Source organism: Microtus pennsylvanicus, chromosome 3, assembly GCF_037038515.1.
Source record: "Microtus pennsylvanicus isolate mMicPen1 chromosome 3, mMicPen1.hap1, whole genome shotgun sequence".
Lineage (NCBI taxonomy): Eukaryota > Metazoa > Chordata > Mammalia > Rodentia > Cricetidae > Microtus > Microtus pennsylvanicus.
In genome coordinates this window covers 90,215,899-90,233,563 of record NC_134581.1, presented here as the reverse complement: position 1 = coordinate 90,233,563, position 17,665 = coordinate 90,215,899, and positions in this window count along the sequence as shown.

The following is a 17,665-nucleotide window of genomic DNA, read 5'->3' as shown; positions in this document are numbered from 1 at the left end:
TAGCTATGTGATAACAAATCACATGCAGTCATGGGTAACACATGGTTTCTTCCAGTTCACATGGCCAGGCCTCCTAAGGACTTTGAAGGACACCTATATGTCCATCCTCTTACGAATCAATAAAAATTTATTGCAAACTCTGTTGGTTGCTTAAAGTACCATATTCATTGTTACAGATGTTTGGAAAAGGGTATTATGATCATGGTAGTCCCATACTGGAAACAGGACCGTGTCCCTAAAGAAGTCAAGATCTCCCTCTGTCATGTAGTATCATGGATCTCACTGTGTACTTGATCTTTTGTTTTAAATTATTAACTCTTTATTCTTTGAGCCAACCTTAATGGTTATCAATACCCTTGTGGCTGTCGTGGGTATAACTGTGTTCCTTGCTAAATATATAAAATTCATACCGAACAGTGAGCTCTGGGTAACAAAGGAAGGTTTCATTTGTTGCCCCCAGATGTAAGTCCTTGTCCACAGTTAAATAAAATACAAAGAACAAAACCACATATCAGTGCCATTCAGGTTGGTTTTGAAACATATATCCTACTGGTTCTTGATTATACATGAGTTACCTGTTATTTTAAAAAATATTACGTGTATTCACATGTGTGTCTGTGCATGCACGCACACATGTGTGTATGTGTGTGTGTTTGCACACATATGTGTGCACCATGGTGTGCCTATGGAGGTCAGGGGACAAATTTCAGGAGTCTTCTTTACATCATGTGAGTTCCATGGATTGGATGTAGATCATCAGTCTTTATTGCAAGTACTCTTACTCACTGTGCTATCTGGTCATGTCAAATTATCCACAATTTTAATTTCTTCTTCATTTTTATGTTATTCCTATGCTAGAGATTAAACTCATGGCTTCAAACACGCTAGACAAGTGTTTTTCCATGGAGTTATAGCCTTAGCCTATAATATACGTATATTTTGAAACCGTGTCCCCAGGAATTTGTTCAGTGTGGGCTTGAATTCACTCTAATACCTAAATTGACCTTGAATTTATGATCTTCGTGCCTCTACCTCCCGAGCACCTGAGATTATATAGACCTTTGATACTAGACCAGACTCCATGATTGAATTTATAAGGCTGTGTTTGTTCCTGGGCCTTGAAGGAATCCTGCCCATGGCATAGCACAAGTGAGAAATAGATGGGCTTGAGCTTTTGCTGTGACCTAGATTTGCTCATCTCCTGCAGCGAGAGCCTATTAGGCTCCCGATGAACTTGATCTACTGAGGTTGCCTTTTCCTAATGTTTCCAGAGCATCAAAAGAAAATCTGCATTCGAAGGGAAGACCTTGTTGGTGCTTTACTTTTTTTTGTTGTTGTTCCTATATAAGGCTGTAAAAGGAAGCCTTGGCCAAAGATCCATTTTTAAAGTTGTAAGTATAAATCCTTTGGATTGAATTTTTCTGAAAATACACCTACTTGAACTAGAAGGATAAGGTGAGGAGCACAATAATATTCTATTGTTATGGACAGTGCATGGGACCATCTTATGGCATGGTACGGAGAGCAGGTATCCAGGAAATGCTAAACTCACACATCTGCATCTCATTGTACTCTTGAGACCAGGCAATAGGGTGAGGAAGGCTAAAAGCATGAAGGGGCCAGAGGCTTTGTCTTTTGTACTCCATGGTAGTGGCTCTAAGTCTATAAATGTGTCACAGTAAGCCACCCTCATCATGACCAGATACTTGCTGTGAATTTCAATTGAGGAACCTTGAGGCCTGGGTTACTTTTTTTCTCATACACTGAATGTCCCTTCCTCTTAGCACTGGCTCAGTCTCCAAAGTGCAAGTGAAGTGTTTCAGTACAGATTCGCTCTCTTGTGCGCTTGTTTTCTGACATGTATGGAGACTGTAATTCAGGAGATTTTTGTGTGGTTGCTTGAGTATGACAGACTAGAAGAACCATGAAGGCAGGGACCATGTTCTGTCCATGCCCCATCCTCTGTTTAGTGTGATACCTGCGGATTCCTTAAACGCTTGAGAACCAAGGTGGGGGCAGCACTGCCCCTGTTGGTTCTGCTTGAAGCCAAAACTAATATTTAATATCAAAAAGTCTTAAAATGCTTGATATATAAGGAAAACTATTTTATTTCCTGTATTTATCCCGGAGTCTGTGAACATTACATTTAACGGAAATGAGTCCTCTACTGATATTATGGTGGCAGGGAGTGTCTAGTGTCTGAAAGATGGCAAATCAGTCCTCCGTGCTGTCCCCTGCCGCATTTCTGCCCTTTCTCATCTTAATGCCCCTCCCTGGAAGATGGGGAGGGAATCTGAAAACACTGGGTCCTCTCTCATGTTTCCTGAGCTTCTTGAAAGTTCTCTCCCACAGGTTCTGTAGACACAGTAGAGCGTCTCACCCCATACAGACTTGCTATAAGGCTTGGAGCTCCTGACTGGCTGCTGAATAGTGTCTCAAATGTACCAAAGAGGTAAATTAAATGCATTAATCTCCGGGAGAGTCACAATTGAGGCATTCAGGGCTGCACAGAAGTTTCCAACAATTGGCCTCATTTGCTTCAATAACAAATAAAGAAAAAAAAAAGTGGAGGGGAGCTTGGGTGGGGATGGGCGGCTGCTTTCTGCTCTCCTTCCTCAGACAGTAATCAAAATGAAGCTCTGCATTGAGAATGTTCAGTTCATTTCATTCTGCACTTGAAAGCAAACACATTTGGCTCTTTCTCCTGTAATAAGGCAAATCCTTTCTCTCTTTTCATTTAAGAATATAAAGATGATGCCAGTGACACTGAGACCCTGAAAGCTTCATTTCAGCTTCCTCTCAGCATAAAAAGGCAAATTTATTCTGGTTGAGATAGTTTTGTTCTGGGTACATGTTGTTTATTCCCTTAGACCCGCAGAAGCTCTCTCCAGCTATATGAATCCGGTAATGTTTTTATTTCCATTCTGCAATCGTTACATTTTTAGTTGCAGGCTTGGAAAAACTTCTGCCCACCCAGGTCATGCGCTAAGATTGAGCAGACATTTTGGAAGAATTGAGAGTTTAGTAGAAACATGTGTGATTGGGGGTCATTTGCAGGAGTTTAGCTGGGGTGTTGATATCCAGGAAAGAACCCCAAATTAGCAGTTAGAAGATAGGGCCTCAAACCTCAGGCAAAATTGACGGTCAGTTAATGCAAATAACAGCAGGCAGTGAGTGCATTCCCACAGGCATTATCCTCAAGAGACACAAGATAATCCAATGGGTTGGTACATTGACAAATTTTACTGCACGTTTGATGAAAATCTCGTGGAGGCCTAGTAGACTGTCTTAGGACACAACCAATATGCAAAGGAGCCAAGACTTGGTCTCAGGCCAACTGATTTGAAAACTTACATTCTGAATAGCTAGTCTGTTCTACCTCTGGGCCTGAATTACCCTCTTAGGTACTGGGTTTTCTTTTTGATAATATCTAATAAAGTCTCTTACCCAGGAGGTTGGTAGAATCATTTCAGAAAATACAAATAGATTAAAAATTATGAAAATATTAGAAAGGCAAGGCATTGTTCTCATCATTATTGTAGATATTGGCAAACATTCTCTGCCAGACAGTTTCTTAGAACTTCTTTTTTAAATTGCATTTATTCATCTTGTGGAGTGAGGGGCATGTCTGTTCACAAGACATGCATGGAAGTCAGAGGAAGACCTGTTGGAGTCTATTCTCTCCTTATACTATATGTGGATAGAAGGGATCTAACGCAGGTCACCGGGCTTGGTGGCAAGTTTCTTTACCTGTAGAGCCATATCTAAAGGTTTTTGAACTGTTGTCTCAAGACTATGGACAGAACACAGTCCTGTAGGTATATGAGAATGCTTTCCCTAATGGTTTATATGAGACATCCATAGCTGTGTAAAGATAATTCTCAGGATGGAACTAGGACTAGGATGCCGGGTTAGGAGAAAGGACACACGATAAGGGATGGGTGGAAAGTTTCTCAGTGGAGACAGATTGAGGGAACTAGATTGGGATTGTATGACTTTCTTTAGACCCAAGAGAATCAGAAACAAAGACAGACAGGTGACCTATCAAAGACCCTTGAGTTTTCGCTCTAGGCTATCCACTCCTTCTGATAGTCCCTCGATCCTCAGGATTATTATATAAGTCCATAGGATACTATAGTAATCACCCATGACTGTGCATGTCTGTTCCCTTTCACACCATTCAAGAGAGCTCCATTACAGGTCTGAGGTATAGTTCAGTGGCATTGTGCTCACCTAGCATGCCTGAGACCCTGTGTTCCTAAGGGAAGGCCTCGGCCCATGTCCAAGGCTTCCTCAGTCCTATGGTGAGACAAATGATGGTGCTGTGTGTATCTCCCTGGAATCCTCAAACAGACTGAGCCAAATTGCAGCACTGATAACCTCTTGGTACTTACTGCCTTCTCTGGGTCCTTATTTCATTGTTTTCTGAGGTTTTTGCCCATAGATATTTGTCTTTGTTGTTTTGGGTCTGAGGATAAGTAGACTATCACGTTGGCCAGCATGCAGTGGTGTTGGAACAAGCTGCTTGCCTCACAGAAACAACAAAGCAAAGAGAGAGGAAGGAGTTGAAACAAAATGTCCTTGCCAAGGGCACATCCCCAATGACCTAACTTTTCCATCTAGGAACTACCCCTATAATTTCCAATACTTCACCGTAGTCCATTAAGCTCTGAAACCATCAGGGAATTAGTGCATTCCTGAGGTCAAAGACTCCACGATCCAGTTATCTTCCAGAGGCTCCATCTTTGAACATTGTTATATAAGAGATCAAATCTTTAGCACATGAGATTTGGATCACATTTAAGACTTCAACCATAACAGAGATTTAGTAAGTTAGAAGTCCACTCCTACACTTGGATTTAAGAGGCTAAAGAAATGTGAAATGTGAAATTTACCACCCAAACCAGTAGTGGAACCAATAGTACAGATTCCTGGAGCAGGTTCTAAACCTTTGCTTCTTTCCACTGGCAGCTAAAGAAACCTCAAGTGCCTCCTGAAGAAGTCATATAACATCTTACTTCTAGAGAACTCAAGTTGTGTGATCATGATGTACTTCCCCTATTGAACTCTTTGGTCCCATACAACCTTGACCATATAATGATGAGAGCTATTCCACCAGGCGACGCCTCAGAAAACATACTCTTATTTTTTCAACACAGGGTTTCTTTGTGTAACAGCCCTGTCTGACATAGAACTCACTCTGTAGACCAAGCTAGCCTCAAACTCACAGAGATCTGCCTCCCGGGGGCTGGGGTTAAAGGCATGAGCCACCACCATCAGGCTGAAAACATACTCTCAATAATATGTCTTTTAGAAGCACCAAAATGAGGCTTCAACATTTCTGTCCTAATGTTATGCAGCTGGCTGCTAAGGTTTATTAATATTAGCAGTTATGTAGCTGTTCGTTTTAATCTCATCCTTGTTTTTATTGAAATGATCTTTTCCCAAATGAGAGAGATAGACGGGAAGTGTGTTTCAGAAAGGGATGGATCATGAATCAGAAACGTGAAATTCTTCCAAGGCTTTCCTTCTCACTAATCCTGATGCTCTGAAGAGGAGCTGCAGTACTCAGATTTTAATTCAGTTCATTAATAAATGAATTATGCAATTAGTTGATATACAATTAACTGGATTCACAACGCATGTAGAGCTAACTGGGTCAGCTTGCATTTGTATGACTGTAATGTGCCCAGATGAATACGCCATCAAAAGACATGCAGTGCAATGGCGAATCCCATTTGTCTGAGGCTGAGAATTATGCCTGCCAGCTGCCGAAAGTTCTGTAGCTGAAGCCTCCGTCTGAGTTGGCAGGAGAAACAAAAGGAGGACAATACAGGACCCCGCGTGGCACTGTCTCCATTATGGTGCCATTGTTCTCCCCAGATGAGCTTGGACAGAGATCAATAAATCCAGAATCCTCCTGGGCAGAAAGGATGAGCAATTGGATTTGGATTGGGATCTATCAATCAACAACTAACCGAAAGAGGTTCTGGCGGCACAAAATGAAAATCTCTTAGTGTAACGTAGCCCTTCTCTGGGACCTGCAATTTTGACTGACCCAGATACAAAGTCAATCAAGATACTCAATCCTGTGATATCCGATTCCAACTGGAAAATGTAAGCCAATAAAATATTCAGCTGTGGTTTGTGAGTGTGACCAATCAATCCATGTCCAGGAATTTGTCTTATAGTTAAGGCTTTGATGATTGAGTTAAGGCTATTCTCAAATGCTTACCGCCTGTCTCTGTCCAAAGTGGAGAGAGGGAGGGATGGGGGAGGGAGAGAGAGTTTTTGAGATTTTTGCTGATTGAGAGAAAGGAAGACTTACAGGAATCTATAAACTACTTAATTTTGTTTTAGGATGATTCTAATTATTTTAGAGAATCTGTACTTAAATAATCTTTGTGCGTGACTCATGGGGACATATCTGCGAAGCTCTCTGTATTCCGTGTTTACAGGAAAAAAATATTGCGAGGAAGCCAGAAACTGAATTCTTCTTGTTTCCGTGGTCCTATGACATAAGTCATTGTTGATAGCAGCATATTGATATCAGCTTTATTAACACCATCACCAGATAAAGAACTGAGCCTTGGATAGGGTTTCATTGACTTGCTGTGTAAACGGGCCTTCTCTAATTTGCTTCTATTTTGATACATCAGAAAGGTCATTTTGAATTTGGGTTTGAAGTACAATGGTCTTGGCATTTTGCAATTTGTAATACCAGTTACTTAGTAACAGTGTATCATTTAGAATTTCACTTAATCATTCTCAGCTTCATTCTCTTTAATTGTAAATAAGACATATTTTGGGTGTTCATTGTATGAATTTTGGCAAATATATTCCACATAGCACAAACTCAATCAAAACATAGAGTAACTTATTCACTTTGAAGCACTTGACTGTGCTTGGAAACTAACGGTGTACATAAGGGTTGAGAATGAGAGTGGCCATCAGGTCCTGTTGCTGAAAACAACACATATACAATTAAACACAGAGAATTCAAGCGGATACCTAGCTAGACAATCTACCCCTACTGACTAGTGTTCATGGTACCAGAAGGTCCTCTGCATCCTGATGGAGGAGAAAGGTAATCATCAGTATTTCCCAGCTACAATCCCTGGGACTTACATCAGTAACTGCTTGAAAGTGGTCCAAATGTTCTGGGAATAACCAACCACTTTCTGATTGGATTTGAGGTCCACTACATGAAATGGAACCCATTCCTGACCCTGCTAAAATGACCAAGAATTCAAGACAAGATAGGTCTTGCGCCCAGGGGAAAGCCTACTACTATTTTCCTGATAAAGGAGCATAGCAGCAAAATGATTCCTACTGACACAAATTATACGCACTGATGAGTGCCTTGTTCATCCCTTATGAAAGATGGAAACTAACACAGGTCCCCACAAATGGGCCATACATAGAGTGAGAGACTTTACAACACTCAGTCATAAATAGGATGTCTTCATCAAATCCTCCTCCTTAAGACTCGGGGATCTATGTGGTAGATGGGACAGAAATATTTTAAGAGCCAGAGATAATTAATGGCTTTAAGGAATCAGTGTCTTCCAGACTCAAAAGGACCAGCGAACATAAGAATTCACAGAGACTTAGCAGCACACACAAGGCCTGTTTAAGTCCTGACAGCATCCTATTGCTGAGAGGGGTAAGTAGGCAGAGGATCCCAACCCTGGCCAAGAAGCTATGTGGTTTTTTTTCTTTTTTGTTGAATATGCTTTATTTATCCATTTTATAATTTTTGCTTTTTTGTCAAAAATCAGGTTTCGAAGGTGTGAGTATTGATATCAGGGTCTTTGATTCGATTCTGTTGGTCCTCCTGTCTGTTTTTATGCCAATACCAGGCTCTTTTTATCAATATAGCTGGGTAGTAAAGTTTGAAGTCAGGGATGGTGATGCCTCCAGAAGTTTCTTTATTGTACAGGATGCTTTGGCTATCCTGGGAGTTTTGTTTTTACCATATAAAATTGAGTATTTTCAGGTCTGTGAAGAATTTTACAGGGATTTTGATGGGCATTGCATTGAATCTGTTGATTGCTTTTGGTAAGATTACCATTTTTACTATGTTAATTCTACCTGCCCAAGAGTATGGGAGATCTTTCCATTTTCTGGAGTCTGTTTCTGTTTCTTTCTTCAAAGACTTAAAGTTCTTGACACACTGATCTTTCACTTGTTTGATTAGAGTTATCCCAAGATGTTTTATGTTATTTGTGGCTATTGTAAAGAGCGATACTTCTCTGATATCTTTGGAAGCTAGTTTATCATCTGTATATAGGAGGGCTACTGATTTTTTTTTTACTTAATCTTGCATCCTGCTACATTACTGAAAATGTTTATCATTTGTAGGAGTTCCTAGATAGAACCTAGGCAACAAAGAGGACCTGAAGAGAGACAGTCATGGATCAACATAGAAAGGAGAAAAAGACAAGATCTACTGAGTAATTTGGGAGTGTGGGGGTCATGGAAAAGGTTAGAAAGGGAGGGGAACATCGAAAAGTTTATAGTGCAATAAAAACAAGAACAGGACAGACTTCGTGCTCATGAGTAGTTAGTTGGTAAACACAAAATTAACTCAATAGTATTTTTGTAGACTTGTTTGTCTTATTTTGTTGGGGATTTTCTTGTATTATTGGTCTTTTGCTTATTTTGATTTGTATTTTTGTGCATGTGTTTGTGTATTTCTTGTGAGCTCTTTGTTGTTTTGGTTTTGTCTTTGTTTATAAGTGAGAAAGGAAAAGAACATGCAGTTGTATAGGTAGGGAGGTGAGAGGGAGAGAATCTCAGGAGAGTTAGAGTAGAGGGAAACATGATAAAAAAACATTGAATAAATGTTCTCAATTAAAAGTTTTAAAAAAATAACGAGGGTGATATTATAACACTAGTCACAAAAGCCAAGTATGAAGCTGGCATATATGTTCATCAGTGGATGACTGAATCCAGAAACAGAAGTGCAGAAACAGACAATGGAGCCATAAGGAGCAAATTCATGTTTACTAAGGGAAATGGATGGAAATAGAAAGACCATCAGATTGAACACTGTGAGCTAGCCTCAGAAGACAAGTGCCATATGTTGTCTAAGGGGAATACAACTTAAGAAACAAAAGATGTGAAAGTAGAAGGGAAAATGGGGCTGAGGGAGAACAGTAGAAGTGTGGAGGCTGTAGGAGTTTAACATAATCAAACTACATTAGAAGCCTGTGTGAACATGTAACCCATCATTTTATACAAATAATATACACCAATGATTTTTTAAAGAAAGAGAGGTGGCTATCATATCTTCATTGGGCAGTACATACCTAGGAATAAGTTTCTCAAAATGTATAGAACTATACACAAGTTTTACAAATAAGGCCATTTTACTGTGTGTAAATCATATTCCAATACAATTGATTTGAACAGAAACACTAAAGACATTTGGGGGATAAAGGAAATCGTTAGCTCTCTTGAGAGGCAAATGGCATGTGTACCCAAATATGGGAGAAGGAAGAAGAGAATCACAGCTTTGGACATAGCATAGGGACCCAGGAAAGAGGTCATTGGATGGTGCTGTCTCTGCGACTGACAGGCAGTGTTTATAAGCCATAGTGATAGTAAGATACAATGTTTCCCATCACCAGCTCATGAAGGCTGCTGGAGCTCTTTGTGAGGCCGTGGGTCCCTGATGGTAGAAAGGCATCGGGAATCTCTGCAGAAGATGAGCAATGTTAGACACCAAACCTTCCTCCTGGTCCAGAGTGTTATCCTGTAGCCATCTCAGGGGGACAGTGAGAGAAGTGACTGGCAGACTCCTGCATTACCGTCTCCTGGAGCTCAGAGAATTTGCTTAGAAACGAAAATGCTCATATACACAAACACAGCCACCAATTTAACCCCAAGTGTCAAATGTAAAGAAGTGAGCAAATTGCTGAAATGAGTTGAAATACAACCCCAGGACTTCTTCCCACAAGCGGTTAGTCTCTGACCTGGGTTGATGATCAGATCCAATTAGCAGGTGCTACCTTAGAATTATAGCGCTGAAAGGGCACCGTAGAGATCGGCCAGCCCAGGAAATCTCACATTTTTTTTTTTAGCTATCACATATTTTCTTCAAGCCAATCCTTATGTAAAAATGTAAACCAATTAAATGGATAAATGCATAGGTGAGAAAGCAAAGGCAGAGGTGAGGATTCCGTGGTCCCACCCACCGGTATCTTGCAATGGCCTCTAAGGGGGTAAATGGCTCAACAAGCTAGTGTGTGTGTGTGTGTGTGTGTGTGTGTGGTCTGTTGCCTTCATTTTATTGGTTGGGAAGCTAGGGTTCTGAGAAATTCGGGCTCCAAACATAGGCAGTGGCAAAAGCTCTGGAGAGCTCCGGTGAACCAATACAAAAAGTTCTTCTCTCATTGCATAAGGTTGCCTCAACCAATAGTACAGAAGTTTATCAATCTGGGTCAAAACATTTGTTCCATTCTGAGTCACTCCATTGAGAATCCTGAGAACTCAATGGTGAAGTCAGACAGCCTAGCATTACTAAGCAACCACATGGGGACTATTCACTAAGCCTTTCTTCCTGTTCTGTGAATGAGAGAATCCCCCAGTGCCCAAGACAGAAAGGCAAAATGGCTTTGTATCCCAGGAAAAGGGGGGTGGGGCAGGAGGACAACGTGAAAAAAACGATGTCTGGTGTTCTAGAACCTTCTGCAAATCTGTCTACCTCCCACACTCCAAAGAAACCACTAACACCTGAAATCCAAGGTCTTTTAAGTAGGGGGAAAAGTCACAATTTCATTTTCTTCTTGTCTAAAAGAGTTTCTTCAACAGGTTATCCAAGACCAGGCTCTCGGGCCAGAATGAGAAGTAGTCACAGGATGCCTCCTCAAGTTGGTGTATCCTGAGGCATGCGACCTATGTAGGGAATGCAATGCTTCTGTCACCTCACAGCAGGGCTTCCCATCACCCGGGGACCTCTAATATCTCACTTTTTGTTCTCTGAGCTGTAGTGTCTAGCAGGAAATCAGACAGCTTTCCCTTCAGGGTCAGCCCAACAGATGTAGGGAGAAGCTATCTAGATTATCAAAGCTCCAAACCTTGTTCCTGCCATATTTTACTCCATGTTGAGCTTTAAGGTAAATTCCAGGGACCTGGAAGGAGGCATGGATTGATCAATCTTAATGAATATCACATGTAGCTGGAATATTATTTTATGGAGTAGTTCTGGATGCACCTTTGAGGCCTGGAAGGACTGAAGTACTACTTGGAATATGTCTTTGCACTTTGCCCTTTGCCCTTAGTGCTGGCGACATGGAACCCTAATCACTATCTCTAACCCCTGCTGGGTGCTAAGATTGTGTCTGTGTGTGGTCCATGTCACATTCTGATAAACAAACAAGCGAAATGGACCCACGGTGGCCCTAGGAAGAACTGAATAAACCTTCTTGCAGTACAGGACTATCCTTGGAGGCAGAATGCTACCGTCTTCTGAAATTCTGCCAGGCATGATGGCAAATGCCTCATCCCAGTTAAGCCTGTGATTCTTAGGCTCTCGAAGGAAGGTTCAGGGAATATCAGGGGGTCTTTCACCGGAGTATCTAGCTACCCCACCAACCAATTGCATGCAGTTTTGCCCTGATGGATGGGTAAGAGGATAAAAGTAGGAAAGGCAAGGGGAGGGGCCTCCAGCTCTGCAGCTGTGGGAAAGCCATCCTCCATGCAGGGTTCAGACCTGCCAGTGTGGGGGCCTTAAGTTCATCTGTGCTTCTGTTCGTAACCCCACTCCCACGTGCTGTAAGGAAGGAAGCCTAATGAACTCACTTGTTGCCCTGCATGAACTTGGGTGGAATTGTACCTCAGTTTATCCCTGGGACCTGAGAAAGAGGGGCGGGTATTGTTTATGTCTTCCTCAGAGAAGGAATTTTAGCAGTACTTCCCAAAGACAAGAAAAAATGGCTCTCGTTGAGGGGCAAGTTCTTCCACTTATTTTAAAATCCCAAGTTTTCTAGCTTTCCCAGCCCTAGCCTAATGAGAGTAGGCAAAGTGAACTTGTCGCATTCTGAGAAGTATGACTAGGTGCAGGAGGCCTGATGCCCCCAAGCTCTTCACAGTTAATGAAACTGCTGATCGTAAGCAATGTTGGAAACAGAACTCGAGCTCTCTAGACACTCATTGTCCAAGGCAATCGCTAAAGGTACATGTTGCTTATGGCCACGATACGGAACAGCATGGTTAGAGGACATCTCTGTCATTGCAGAGAGTTGGGTTGACAACTGCACTCTGGGCCTTTGGTCAGCTACCCTCTCATCTGTCAACCACCCCGTGACTGGCAAGCATGAAGGTGCCTGTGTGTTGGCTGCCTGTCAAGTGCTCAGACTATAACGTCTAACTGGGGAGGTGAAGAAGGTTTCAAACAGCCATCACAATCTGCCTGCCTCTGAATGGTGAGCAGATGTTTAGGAGAGGGAAGGTCCTGGGAGATGAAGGGTATTCGATAGGGAGGAGGAACCCAGCTACTCCCTGATAGTTACTTATCCTGGATTGTGCCTCTCTGATCAGTTCTGGGTACTTCTGCTGTCTTTTGTTTCTTGGCTCATCTTTGGGTGAGCCCGTTTCTGGACTTGAGGGATGAAGGTAAGATGCACAAGATTAGCTTAAGTGCAAATAAGGAACACTCGAAAAAGAAATGGATGTGCCGCTGTGTGTGACACACACTAAGAGTTCAGCGGCTATTAATTCTTTGTGGTTTTGCCGGTTTGCTTGCTTTTTAACTCAATCAGAATGGGCATAGTACCTCTCCAGTTCCCTGCCCAGGCCTGAGCTGCAGAGAGCCATTCCTGTGGTGGTCCCATGTTCTGCCTGTGTGCTGGACTGGAAAGCCACTGTAATTGCAGCTATTTCCAGCCCACAGTGAAGCCTTCTTTTCTTCCCCTTGCTTTGTTTTGCAGCAGGTGGTTCTCATTATTGTTCAGCGAGGTGGTGGCAAGGGACACACTGGCATGTGCCATGTGCTTCATGAGCCACGTGTTTCGTGCCTGCAGCACACAGGCAAATGCCACCAGGGCCCGGGTCCAGGACTGTCTCTGGTTAATCTGCAGTTTTCTGGATGTAGTCTCATGGCAGGGGGAAGGGAAGGACTTTGGATGGTGACTCGTTTGGAAACCCAGCTCTGCTGTCAGCAGCCTCACTCTTGACGAGCTGGCCATCGTCTTTGCAATTCTGCATTTCATCTGCCGTCTCCCTTAAGTGGGTGTTTTAGTCCATTTTTGTACTGCATAGAGAAATAAAGCCATAGATCGAATAATTTATCAATGATTAAGTAATATTTTGGTTCACAGTCCTGGAGCCTAGAATCTAGAAATCTACAATCAAGTTTCTGCTCCTAACAGCCAGGATCACCTTGCTGTGCCATCCCATGGAGCAAAGCAGAAAGACAAGAGGACGACAGAGGGGACATCTTTGAAATGGAACCTGCTGTGTTGATGAAAGTGCTGAGCCCTTTCATATGGGCAGAATTCAGGAACTTCGTTAGCCCTTGTTTCTCTATTCCATGTCCCAGAGGCCCGAGTCTCCAACATAAGTTTGTTTTATAATTGGTATTTTAAAGCGTAATTTTTCTGTGTAGCCTTGGCTGCCCTGGAACTCACTCTGTAGACCAGACTGGTTGCGAACTCACAGAGATCCGCCTGCCTCTGCCTCCCAAGCACTGGGATTAAAGGCGTGCATCACCACCACCAGGCGGGTTAATATTCTTTCACTGTTGAGTTTGCTGTGTGGAGGAGGACACTGCCACCCAGCAAACACCAAGGATGGCCCAGTCGTCACAGCCAGTGTCTTGTCTTTCCTCCTGAAGAGAAGCACTCAGAACTTCTACGGTGGAGCTGAGGGTGTGTCCTGGTGGTAGAATGGTTGACTAACTTGTGCCAAGGCCCTGGGTTCTAACCCCACGCAGCACTGGATAATAAAAGCAAAGCCAAACATGTTTCCTACATAGACAGGCAGCTCTCCAGAGAGAAGCGTGCTCGGTCAGTGTCCCAGTGTCTCACCTTCTCATCTACCACACTATCTCCATTGGCTGCCACCTGAGCCAGTGAGAAAGGCTTGACTGTTCCCGTGTGGAAGAGAGGAATAAAGATAAGTCACAGACACGAGCCACGGGTGAGTTGCCCCCACTGTCCAAAAATGCAGCTCATAGAGGTGAACCACAGTTGGACCAACAGCCCACCCATCCAAAGGCTACATCATCAGTACGACAGAGCTGGAGTGCTATTTCCTACCACCTGTTTCTAATATATTCTCTTCATTGCCTTCCCTGCCCAGCCTCAGTGGCTTTTAAGGGACAGGATGAGGTGTTTGAGCATCCATGCTGTAGGTGTACTTGTGCCCTGCACACTGATGTCACACACATACACACACACACACACACCTGGAGATACAGACCGAGGCACCGGGGAAACGTCTAGGCAGGGCCACATAATCACTAGCAGAATAGCTATGGAGTCAGCTGCTAGAGGAGCAGCACCGGGGAACAGCCTGGAGAACCTGACTGACAAACTGACTTCAGAGGAGCACACGGGCCATAGAGGAATCTGTAGCTTTGAAGGAAAAGTCTGGGCTTTCTTGCTGCTTGGCCCTTGGGTCATCCCGCTTGCCCTAGTTTGAAGCCAGTTGTTTCTCTTAGTCCCAGCCTCACTCAGTCACCCAGAGCAAACTTCCAGCTACCTTCTGCTGATTCACCCGTCCCTCCTGAATCAGCAGAACTGGAGAAAATGTACTCCCCGGAGATTCCTGCCTCCGGGCTCCGCTCCTGGAGGTGGCTGGTGACATGCTGTGCCCGATATTTAAAGCACAGGTTCTGAAATTCCACTCTCAAATTCTATATATAGTGCCTTTTGTCCAATTTCCACCATGTAAATGGGTATCTTACACAACATATCCCTTACCCTTGGAGCAATGGTCTGGGTTATTAGTTGGGGAGTAATGGACTCCAAATATAACTTCTCTATGGATCAGAACATAAGGCTAATGTTCACAAGGCAAAAGTTTAGTGCAAGCACCAGTTTGCACTGTGCAGTGGAAAATAGGCAGTGTGTTGTATTTGCTAGTAGTTGCTTTTGTGACCCGTTTCTGGCAAGGGACAGCCTATACAGTGCCACTGGAGTATGTATGAATCTATTACATTCACACAATGCTTTATTTTTTACGTTATAGATATGAATATATGAATATGAACACATTTTACATAGACAGACCTACTTGTCTCCTACAAAAACACTGAAACACAAAATAGCAACTTTTATAATTCCCATTCTCCAGATAAGGAAACGGAGACCTAAACAGTATTTGTTTAGCTGGTTCACTGTGATGTCAACATTCATTCATTTCTTCGTTCACAGAAGACTATCTTCTGAGTCCCTACAAGGTACCAACTGGAATATTAGTGCTTGGGAAACAGTAGTTCAAACACACACACACATTGCTTCCTACAGTACTGGACAGACAGACAATTGACACATGATATCAGTAAGTGGGGTTTAAGTTAAAAGGTGGGAGGGGAGATATTCAGAGACGAGGGAGTAGTGGTATCCGTAATCTCCTGGAAAGTAACTTAAGACCAGGGTCTTGGAAAAAACACGTTTCTAGTCTGCATTCCACCTCCAGCTGCAGCCACGCTCAGGACCACTGTCTAAGAAGATGAATGGATGATACATCAGAAGCTGAGAATTCTTTGGCTTGCCCCAGCCAGCAGTAGAGGTAACCTTGCCCAAGGCTGGCTTTGGAACAGCAGAAGAACAGAGAGGCCGAAGTAGAGCCTGAGTGTCACCGGTCCTCATCGGGGATCTGATCCCTGGCAAGCAGAGGACATGCACGCTGTTGTGAGCAAACCAATGAGACACATGCTGGCAGCAGTGAGGGTGAGGGTTTAATTAATGACAGGGACAGACACAGCAGGGCGAATTGTTCAACTAGGAGTACAGCCGGATGGGTGGTGTGTGGTCTCTCTCCTCCACAGCCTAGCCCCAATTCAGCTAGCGAAGGGAATCTGCGCATCCCTTTTCTCCAGGCACCTCCAGCTCAGAAGTGTCTGGTTCATATTTCTTTTAAAAGACAACTGCTCAGACTTCACAGCTTTTCCTTGGTGCCCTTTGGTCTCTTCAGTCCCCACTGTGCCTCAACCCCTCTTCATTTTGTTGTCTTCTGCCCAGTTCCCCCACAACACACCCCACCCATCCCCTTCTTTCCTGCTGCCTTTTTCTGCACTGTGGCCAGGCCCACAGCCTGTCACCCATTTATCAATGCATTGGAACTGTAGCTCAAGTATTGATCTGTGTTTGTTGGTTTTTTTTTTCCTGTAAACTCAGGCTGTAAAGGTTTCATTAGCCTGCCTCACAGTCATTACATCAAGTAATAGGAAGCATCCATCTTCCTCAGGCTTCACGCCTGCACCCAATGGAGATCGGCCCGGAGAGCGTTAATCAAGCTATGAAAATCATTGGCAGCTCATTCCTTTATGATGAAAAAGCTGGTTTGCAGCCTCACTGGGTAGCAGAAGCCTGACACCTCAGATACCTACAGCAATTATGGACTGTGTGGTTCCCTGCTTAGGAAGTCTATTCTTTGCCTAACGCCTGTATGCAAATCACATTCTCTGCTTTAATGTGATTCTCTGACTTGTGTGCAGTAAAGGGGGGGAAAAAAACATGGTTAAGGCTGGGCTCCCTGGCAAAGTAGTGGGCAAAAGGGAGAGTTGTCAGTTACTTTCACCAATGTTTGCTAAGGCAAGACCTGTGCCCTGGTGTCAAAAGTCTCGCCAATGCATTGTGATATAGGAAAATTGGCACACCACTGTTTTACTCACCTTCCCCACCCAAGGTCCTTTCCACTCACACTTCCTTGTGGATATAACGCAGACAGCTGCTTAGGAAGAGTAACAAAATGACCAGCAGCATGTAACCCTTTGACACATGCTAGTGCGCAGGAAACAGAATGGGTCCCCGAGGAAAGGGATTTGGAACAAGCATGGTGGAGATTAGAAGAGAGAAGATGGAGAAGCACATTCAGGCCTCCAGTGCTGCAAGATGGAAGGGGCCAGAGAGGGAGCTGCAGATGGTCGTAGGCCTTTGGTCTCAGCGCATGGTCCCTGGGTCAGCAGCCTAAGCCTAACAGAACAGTCTCCAAAAAAGGGAAATTGCAAGAAACCAAGTTCATGGTCTCTCTTGAAGACTTTCCAAGTCAGGGAGGCTGAGATGAGAGCCGTCCCCTTGTTCTAAGAGGGGATATTGGTCCATTACCCTGGTCAAAAGGAGTCATGAGGTAGCACCAAGTGGGAAGAAGAGGAAAGTCTACAAGAATGAACAGGGAAGTGCATTAGGACTTGTGCCCTGAACACTAGCCTGTAAGTGACCAATGGTCTGGGTGTTTCATGGAGGGAAGGTATTGGTTCCAGCAGCAGCAGCAGCAACAGCAGCAGCAGCAGCAGCAGCAATGTATTATGTCATGGCCACAGTCAGACATTAGGGCAGAAAAATCCTAGGCCTGTTTTTTGATGGAAACGTGAGCCATGTGTTTGCCCTGCATCACTGATCTCCGTTTCTGACTTCTCATCTGTTAAAGCAAAATGAGAACGATGAGGTCTGCTCGAGACTATCCGTGAGTTAGACTTGGCCCTCCACATCCA